This window comes from Macrotis lagotis, chromosome 1 (genome assembly GCF_037893015.1).
Source record: "Macrotis lagotis isolate mMagLag1 chromosome 1, bilby.v1.9.chrom.fasta, whole genome shotgun sequence".
In the NCBI taxonomy this organism is placed as follows: domain Eukaryota; kingdom Metazoa; phylum Chordata; class Mammalia; order Peramelemorphia; family Peramelidae; genus Macrotis; species Macrotis lagotis.
In genome coordinates this window covers 870,501,733-870,510,977 of record NC_133658.1, presented here as the reverse complement: position 1 = coordinate 870,510,977, position 9,245 = coordinate 870,501,733, and the positions used below count along the sequence as shown (strand labels likewise).

Genomic DNA, 9,245 nt, shown 5'->3' with positions numbered 1-9,245 from the left:
CCGCCGCCGCCGCCGCCCGCACAGCCCGGGCCCGGCCCCAGCCCTGCGCTCACCGCGACGCGACGCGACGCGCCCCGACCCGACACCCCCCGCGGCCGGACGTTGGACGTTTACTCCCCGCCGCGGCGCGTGCGCACTCCCGAGGCGTCCGCCGCGACCCTCGCGCGCCTGCGCAGACGCGCCGCCGACCCAGGCCGCCTTTCCGCGAATTAAATCAACCACAGAGGGCCTGGCGCTAGGGACCCGCTCCGCCCGGATGTGGCTCTTTTCCCTTCCTTTGGGGAGAGGAGATCAGAGAGGGGAAAGTTCCCTCCCAACCTCGAGTTTTCTTGAGTGGGTGGCTATGGCTTGTTTTTTACCCTTCCCCCTCCCCCATCTAGTTTAAAGCTGAGGAACGGGCCATCAGACTCAGTTGTCTCCTATTAGAAGCCCTGCTTCACCCCACCTTTAAAAAGATGCTCTTCACCTGGGAGCAAATATGGACCACTGGCTTTTGCGCGCTGGACTACAGCTCCCAGCGTTCCTTGCAGAATCCGACGCTACGCTCCACGCGCCCCATCCCCCCGTGGTACGGTGCATGCTGGGAGATGTAGTCTCTGAAGGCTTCTCCGGCCCAGCTCTTCTCCCGAGCCCTTTCTTTCCAAGATTGAGTCAGAGAAAGACCAGGACATCGCCCGTCTCTCCCCTGGTGCATCTGCCCCGTGGAGGTGTGATGGGGCCTCGTTGCCTCCCCAGACCGTTCTCTCTAGCCCTGGTTTCCCCTCTTATCCTTGCTCTTACGTTGCTTCTTTTAGATCTGTCCTTCACCCTCTGCCCTTCATCACAAGCTCATTTAATGCCCAGTTTGGAAAGGACAGCTTTGAGACCAGCTCCCTTAGTTTACAGATAAGGAAAGAGAAGCTCAGAGAGGGTCCCCCAAATTGAGAAGGCTTCCCAGCTCCCCAACAAGCGTTCCCCAGCCAGGCTTGGGAGATTTACCTCCCATCACTGGGGCTTCACCCCAACTGGTGAGTCACTGGTGGTCTTCAGTGGGGGTGGCAGATGGCAGCCTGTCAACTCTTGGCCCTTTGTGCAAGACTTTCAGCCAGGTTGGGGGGAGGGGACAGGGAGAGACCACCCTACTACAGAGGATCTGACCTAAGGATCAAAAAGCCCATTTTTTAAAAAAAATCTGACATTTCCAAACTGACATCCTTTTACACCAGTTCTCCTCTTTTGTAATTCCTCTTTCCTAATACACTTTATAACCCTATTCACACCTACCTAGTGCCTCCAGAAAATACTTATCGGTTTGGAACTACAGAAATAACCTCTAAGGTGGTCTTCCTGCCTCCACTCTTCTCCCCTTCCCAATCTGCTTCTGCAGAATTGCCAAAGTAATTTTCCCAAAGTGAAGAGCATTGCCATCCTCCTCAATAAACTCCAACAGTTCTCTCTAGGATGAGATACAAAATCGTGTTTGGCATTTAAAGCTCTTCACACCTTGACCCCATCCTCTCTCCTTGAACTTCATAGTCTACAACATTCTATCTCTTGTCCCTGGCTTTGTACTGTCTGTCCTCCTTGCCTAAAAATACACTCCCTCTCAGCCTAACTCTGGAATACAAGGTTTCCTTCAATTTTTATCTCAAATACTCTCTTCTACATGAACTATCTGCACTCCACCCCCTCCCAGTGCTAGTAGCCTTCCAACCCTTGAGATTACCTTATAGTTTTTCATTTGTTTGTGTTTTCTCTAGGGTTAAAATATAGGCTGCTTTTCCCCTTTTATTTCCATTGCTTAGAACCCAGCACAAATGCTTCCTGAATCAGAAAAAAACTCAAGTATAGAAATAGTATAGTAGCCATGGCTGACAGTTTATGAAAAATTCTATATACTCATATTCCCCAATTCCCCATCTCTCCAAGTATATTTTTGATGTCTCCTGGGGCAAAAATGGTTTTTGTTTTGGGGTTTATTTGTTTATATCATTGTAATCATTGTACTGGGGTTTGCTTTCTTGCCAGCAGCCAGAACCAGAAACCACACCTTATGAATTTACCCCCTTTAATACCTGCCTCCCTAGCCATCCCACCTCCCCCTTAAAAGTCTGAGTGGGACCCCCCCATTTCAGAAGGGCCCCAAACAAATTTCATTCTTTGGTCATCTTCTCAGCCCAGCCTCCCTTTCCAGTTTTATATAATCAAACCAATACTACTATCAATCCTAGAAAGGGTGTGTGAATCTGGTGGCTTTCTAAATCAAAAATATCCTTCTGATGCAGGGAAAGATGAAGAGAATTGTGAATGTAACAGAAACAATTATAAGCTTGGGTGGAGACCCTCCCCATTCTTGATGTAAAATTTGTACCCTGTTCTCCTTAGGCTTGGTCCAGTATAGGGGAAGGGAGTTCACCTTTTACCCCCTGGATGAGAGGCAAAACATAAAATCCATGGCCAAAAGTCTTCTCTGACATGGCCCAGCCAACACTGCTTGGCTGTTCTCTCATTCTCTCTCTCTCTCTCTCTATCTCTCTCTCTCTCTCTCTCTCTCTCTCTCTCTCTCTCTCTCTCTCTCGCCTTTCCTATGTCTTGTAACCTTTTAATAAATTTTTGTTTTATTTCCACTCAAGCTTTCCCAAGTCTGAATAATGATTCCTCATAGGCAGAATCAACCCAAGTAGCCACACTTCTCTAGCTTCCATACTTTTGTGTTTTTCTCTTCAATAAAATGACATCTTAAAGGCAGAGACTTCTTTCTTTTTGTTTTTATATCTCAGTCAAATGTTCTTTCATTCATCAGTTATTATGTATTGCCTTTAAGCTTTTTCTTACCTCTGAGAATCTGTTCATACAAATTTCCCCATGCTTCTTCATCCTATTCCTTATTTCTTATCACACAAGAATTTCATATACTACATTTGGTATAGTTCTTCCTCAAGGAATAGAAATCCCATTTTTTTCTTAGGTGTTTTGCAGTAACAGAAAGTATTATTACTGTACTTTTTATCTGAAGGACTTTTTTTTTGAAGGATTTTTCTGAATTTGATCCCCTTGAGTTCTACATCCAGTCAGATCTCAGAATGAAAGAGACAAGGAGACTCAAATGGGATTTTTAACCACAGATTATATTTTCACAAACATTTAATGGCTATATGTAGAAGCTACATTCCGTTCCTATGTTTACCATTTATTGGTAGAAATGAAATTATTTTACAGCATTTGAGTTGAGGAGGTAAGTAGAATTTGATTCCTCCAAAAAGATGTCTCATAGGCACTCCCAAAGTCATTGCTTGCCCAATCACAAGAGAACTTTGCCCAGTGATTCTCCAACAATGACTGCTTAAGTAAGACTTCGAACAGGGAGACTTATGCTTCTTCACTATTATCATTATTAATCAAAGTACTTCACCAAGAATAAATGGAAAAGGGTTCCTTATCATTTTTTTCATTTTTTTTTTTTAGGTTTTTGCAGGGCAAATGGGGTTAAGTGGCTTGCCCAAGGCCACAAGGCTAGGTAATTATTAAGTGTCTGAGACCCAATTTGAACCCAGGTACTCCTGACTCCAGGGGGTGCTTTATCCACTGCTCCACCTAGCTGCCCCTAGGGTTCCTTATCTATGGGCAGATTGTCCAGGTATTCCTATTTACAGATGGCAGTATCAGGCCCCAGAACTCTAGGTATTGGACCTAGAGTCAAGACCCAAGTTTAAATCCAAGCCTCAAACACTACTTATATGATCCTGAGTAAAACACTAAACCTCTACCTTAGTTTGTTCCTATATAACATGGGGATTAAAATAACACCTACCTAATATCTGTTGCCACACTTCCTGTGCTCATATAGGATCTTTTCTCTCCTCATTACCACCCTGATTCATACCTTCATCATCTCATGCCTATTATTAATTGGTCAAGAAACTTTCCCCATTTGAGTTTATCTTCCACTTGAGTTCTCAAAGTCATCTTCCCAAAGTGCAAGTCTGACCATATTACCTCATTCCCCAAACTCCAGTGGCTCCCTTTCCCCTCTAGGATCAAAAATAAAATCCTCTGTTAGAAGTTCAAAACCTTTCTTTATGCTGCCCCTCACCCTTCTGCCTTTTCAATCTATTTTCTTTTTCTTTTTTTTTTTAGGTTTTTTTGCAAGACAAATGGGGTTAAGTGGCTTGCCCAAGGCCACACAGCTAGGTAATAATTAAGTGTCTGAGATTGGATTTGAACCCAGCTACTCCTGACTCCAGGGCTGGTACTTTATCCACTATGCCACCTAGCCACCCCTCAATCTATTTTCACTTTTACTCTAGATCAAGTCATAACTGGTCCAGCTCTAACTGAAACAAGGAATTCCATCTCCCAGCTCACAGCATTTTTCCCTGCCTGCTTCTAACATTCTTCTTCCTCATTTGTGTTTTCTGCCTCCTCTGGCTTCCATCAAATTTCATCTAAAATATCATCTTTTACAAGAAATCCTTCCTGACGATTCGATTCCCCTTAATGCAAAGGTATTATGTTTTTATTTTAATTTTCTCCAATTCATCCGGTATCTACATGATGGTTTTCATGATGTCTCTGCACTTAGAATGACAGTTTCTGGATAAAAAGGAATTTTCTTGGGCCTTTCTTTGCATCCCCATTATCTTAGCACAAAATCAGGCCCAAAGTTGGTGCTAAATAAATGCTTATTGATTGACTAAGGCTCTTTGCAATATAAATGCTTACTACTACTACTACTATTATTATTATTATTATTACACTCCTCCCCACTCACCCTAGGCCTTTACCAGAAAGCAATGTCTCATTACGTTTCACCTGGACTAAGGTCTATCATTGTCTCTTAATTGGTCTCCATTCTCCAGTTTTTTCCCTTTCCATTCTATCCATACCCCTTTCAAATTAATATTCCTAAAAAAGTCACTGTGACTTTATCCCCCAGGGTTCATTCTAGCTCTTAAGATAAAATGCAAATTCTTTTATTTGGCCTTTAGGACCTTTCACTCTCTGGCTCCTCTCTCTCTCCCTTTCCAGGCACTAATAATATTCTTCTCATTCTTCTAGTTTGAGACCAAGGGCCTTAAATGTTATAACCTAAACACTCCATTCCAACTCCTATTGTATAGGCTGTCACCCCAGGTCTAGAAAGCTCCCCTTCTTAGCTCCACCACCCAGAATGTCTAGCTCCCTTTTATCCTCAGCTCCCAAACCTCCTTCAGCATGAAGAGACCTTTCTTTCCTATTCTTCCCAGCTTCCTCCCCATCACAAAATTCTCCTGTTTTCTTGGTCTATATGAAGTTTAATTGGGTATTAGAAAACTGAACATTTACATTTTAATTTAGATGTAAGGACTAAAGGAAGTGACTACTTGTAAACTGGTAGGTTTAATAGGAAGGTAACTACAGATAAAGAATCCAAAATGTATTTGCTGACAGGTGCTGATTATAAGTAATCAATTGGATCTATATGGCCAGGAGTTCTTAAATTTTATGTCATAATTCTCTTTAACAATTTAGTAAAATTTATGAACTCCAACTCAGAATCATAATTTTAAATAGAAAATAAAAAATCTAGGATTACAAAAGGAATCATATTGAAAAATTATCAAATACTTTTTAAAACATAATAAATAAATAGAGCACTGGCCCTGGAGTCTAGAAGTACCTGAGTTCAAATCCCACCTCAGACACTTGATAATTACCTAGCTGTGTGGCCTTTGGGCAAGCCACTTAACTCCATTGCCTTGGGGAAAAAAAACAAGTGCATTGATTCACAGATTATGAAGCCTGAGCTTCATATACACAGGAGAAAAAACCCTTCATTTTAGGGTCCCCCCCCAAGTTAATTTGAATATGTAAATCAATTCTCAAATTCCTTTTACCTAGAATTCTTAGGTAGACACTGATTGCTCTGTTCCTGGTGAGAGTTATTTTTCCTCTTCTAATTTTAGATGCATTGATATTGTTTGTGCAAAATTTAAATTTTATGTGATCAAAATTAATGTTTTTACCTCCTGGGATACTCTTTTGTTTGGTCAAGAACTCTTTCCCTGTCCATAGATCAGAAATATAATTTCCCAGATCCTCCAATAGTCTTAGGATATCACTGTTTATGACTAAATCATGTACCTGTTTTGAGCTTCTCTTGTTGTACTATTGATGAAGGAGAAATATTAGAGAAATATTTATCTGGCATTGCTTCACTAAGAGGTCTTGGTCTATGCCTACTACCTGCTAGATTTTTTTCTGGTTTTATCAGCAGTTTTTGTTGAGTAGTGAGTTTTTGCCTAAGTATTTAGTGTGAATCCTAAAACTATAAAAAAAAATGTAGGGTTAAACATTGATCCAGCAAGATCACTACTAGGTATCCCAAAGGGATCATGAAAAAGGATAAAAATCCTACATGAATAAAACTATTCATAGCAGCTCTTTCCATAGTGGCAAAAAAATTGGAAATTGAGGTCTGCTCAGCGCAGCAGCAGCCCTTTTTCTTCTCTAGTGTGGTCAGCGACGACCTCCGACTCCCCAGTGACCATGTCGAAGGGACCCACAGTTGGCATTGAACTCGGCACCACTTACTCCTGAGTAGGAGTTTTCCAACATGGGAAAGTGGAGATCATTACCAATGACAAAGGAAACAGGACCACCCCAAGCTACGTTGCCTTCACTGACACAGAACGTTTAATTGGTTATGCCGCAAAGAATCAAGTTGTAATGAACCCCACCAACACGGTGTTTGATGCCAAACATCTGATTGGTCGAAGATTCGATGATACAGTTGTGCAGTCAGAAACATTGGCCTTTCACGGTGGGTGAATGATGCAGGCAGACCTAAGGTCCAAGTGGAGTACAAAGGGAAGACCAAAAGTTTCTATCCAGAAGAGGTATCTTCAATGGTCTTGACTAAGATGAAAGAAATTGCTGAAGCTTACCTTGGGAAGACTGTCACGAATGCTGTGGTCACAGTACCTGCCTATTTCAACGATTCCCAACATCAGGCCACCAATGATGCTGGAACCATCACTGGTCTCAATGTGCTCCATATCATCAATGAACCAACTGCTGCTGCTATTGCTTATGGCTTGGACAAAAAAGTTGGTGCTGGGAGAAATGTGTTGATCTTTGACCTTGGAGGTGGTACTTTCGATGTCTCCATTCTTACCATTGAAGTTGGCATCTTTGAGGTCAAGTCCACAGCTGGGGACACCCACTTGGGTGGAGAGGACTTTGACAACCGCATGGTCAACCATTTCATTGCTGAGTTCAAGCGAAAGCACAAGAAAGACATCAGTGAGAACAAGAGGGCTGTTCGCTGTCTCCACACCACTTGTGAATGTGCAAAATGTACCCTCTCTTCCAGTACCCAGGCCAGTATTGAGATTGACTCCCTCTATGAAGGTATCGGCTTCTACACATCAGTCACCTGAGCCTATTTTGAGGAGCTGAATGCTGATCTTTTCCGTGGCACACTAGACCCTGTGGAAAAGGCATTAAGAGATGCTAAGCTAGATAAATCACAGGTTCATGACATCTTCCTGTTGGATGGTTCCACTCCCATTCTCAAAATCCAGAAGCTTCTGCAAGACTTCTTCAACTGCAAGGAGCTCAACAAGAGTATCAATCCTGATGAGGCTGTTGCCTATGGTGCAGCTGTCCAGCCTGCCATTCTGTCAGGAGATAAGTCTGAGAATGTGTAGGACTTGTTGCTTTTGGATGTCACTCCTCTTTCCCTTGGAACTGAAACTGCTGGTGGTGTGATGACAGTTCTGATCAAACATAATACCACCATTCCCACCAAGCAGACACAGACCTTTACCACCTATTCAGACAACCAGCCTGCTGTGCTTATTCAGGTTTATGAAGGTAAAAGAGCCATGACAAAAGATAACAACCCGCTTGGCAAGTTTGAGTTCACAGGAATCCCTCCAGCACCCAGGGGTGTTCTTCAAATTGAAGTGACATTCGACATTGATGCAAATGGCATTCTCAATGTATCTGCTGTGGATAAGAGCACAGACAAGGAGAACAAGATCACCATCACCAATGACAAAGGTCATCTGAGCAAAGAAGACATTGAGCGTATGGTCCAGGAAGCTGAGAAATACAAGGCTCAGGGTGAGAACCAGAGAGACAGAGTGTCCTCCAAAATTTCCTTGAATCTTACGCTTTCAACATGAAGGCTACTGTAGAGGATGAAAAAATGCAAGGGAAAATTGGTGATGAAGACAAGCAGAAGACTCTTGACAAATGCAATGAAAATAATCAACTGGCTGGATAAGAACCAGACTGCTGAGAAGGAAGAATTTGAGCATCAGCAAAAAGAATTGCAGAAGGTCTGCAACCCCATTATTACTAAGCTGTACCAGAGTGCAGGGGGAATGCCAGGAGGCATGCCAGGAGGAATGCCTGGTGGGTTCCCAGGGTGTGGAGCAGCCCCATCTGGAGGTGCTTCTTCTGGACCCACCATTGAAGAAGTTGATTAAACAAATCAGAAGAAAGAGCATTCCACACAACTTTCCAAAAATTGAAGGACTCAAATTTTAGCTAAGGCAGTAGCCAGTTTAAAAGTAACATTTAAGCTACTGTATAAATCTGGGCATTCTGAACACTTGAATGTGTGCAGAGGGAGAAGTGAACAACATTGCACTTTATCAGTACTGTAAAAAAGTGGAAATGCAATTCTTGTCCTGGAAAATAAAGTATTTAAAATTGGCACCTATAAAAAAAATTGGAAATTGAGGGGATGCCCATAATTGGATATGTTAATGTGATGAAACACTATTCTGTATTTTATAAGAAATCATGAGGACTTCAGAAAAGCCTGGAAAGAATTGCGTGAATTGATGCTGAATGAAAAGAGCAGAACCAGAAGAACATTATATACAATAACAAGAACACTGGGTGATGATCACCTAGATGGACTTGTTCTTTTCAGTAGAACAATAATCAAAGACAATTCTAGAAGATTTGTGATGGAAAACAGCATCCAGGGGTGGCTAGGTGGTGCAGTGAATAGAGCACTGGCCCTGGAGTCAGGAGGACCTGAGTTCAAATCCAGTCTCAAACACTTAATAATTTTCTTAGCTATGTGACCTTGGGCAAGTCACTTAACCCATTGCCTTGCCAATAAACAAACAAACAAACAAATAAATAAAAAGGAAAGAAAAGAAAAAAGAAAAGAAAAGAAAAGAAAAGAAAATAGCATCCATATCCAGAGAAGGAACTATGGAGTTTAAATGAAGACCAAAGCTTAATATCTTCAATTTTTAAAA

At 42.2% G+C, this 9,245-nt stretch overlaps 1 pseudogene; it reads left to right on the top strand.

Moving 5' to 3' along the window:
- The first annotated feature begins 6,507 nt into the window (after positions 1-6,507).
- LOC141491135 (heat shock cognate 71 kDa protein pseudogene) lies at positions 6,508-8,694 on the top strand (annotated as a pseudogene).
- Positions 8,695-9,245: the final 551 nt, after the last annotated feature.